This window comes from Amphiprion ocellaris, chromosome 18 (genome assembly GCF_022539595.1).
Source record: "Amphiprion ocellaris isolate individual 3 ecotype Okinawa chromosome 18, ASM2253959v1, whole genome shotgun sequence".
NCBI lineage: Eukaryota > Metazoa > Chordata > Actinopteri > Pomacentridae > Amphiprion > Amphiprion ocellaris.
Window position 1 is genome coordinate 24,349,799 of NC_072783.1, and position 729 is coordinate 24,350,527.

Below are 729 nucleotides of genomic sequence, written 5' to 3' on the forward strand. Positions count from 1 at the left end.
CTGAAGGTTCAAACTAACAGAGAACTACTCAGGAACTTAGAAGATATCAGTCCTTGGACTGTCTGAAAGTTCAATCTAACAGAGAACTACTGTGGGACTTAGAAAATTTCAGCCCTCAGACTGTGTGAAAGCTCAGGTCCTGAGGACTCGGGAGGTGTGGAGGCTTTGGAAAGTCTTGGAACTGAGGGTTCCACCCTCCAGCACAAAGGCTGAAGCCCAACCTCCTGAGAAAAACGGTCGAGTCGAGACTCGAGTTAAAAAAAAATTCGAAAATGGCAAAAAATAGATGATAAATGCGCAAAAAAAAGATAATTTAGTATCTGAGCGAGTAGCTCAGGGGGATAAGAGGAGAGACTACAGAGCGGAGGGTCGCAGGTTCAAGACCCACCACTGGCCTTTTTCTTTCTTTGTCTTTGTCAGAATTTTGAGAAAATTTAAGAAGTGTCTGGTCTTGAACCGGCGACCTGCAGCTCCATAGGCAAATCCTTAACTCACTGAGCTACAGATCAGATGAAAAGAAATAATTTCGTCGTCCCTTTGACATCGTAGTTTCCGAAGTGACCACATGGGTGGAGCCAAGGCGGAGTCTGGGTGGAGTCAGGGCGGAGAGTAGGCGGGGAGGTGGGTGGCGGCCTCCCCCCTCTACTCCCCCACCTCCCCCCACCACCCACCACACCTTCCCCCCGCCCGACGAGTTCTTCGAGTCTCCACGAGTTCTTCGAGTCGCCA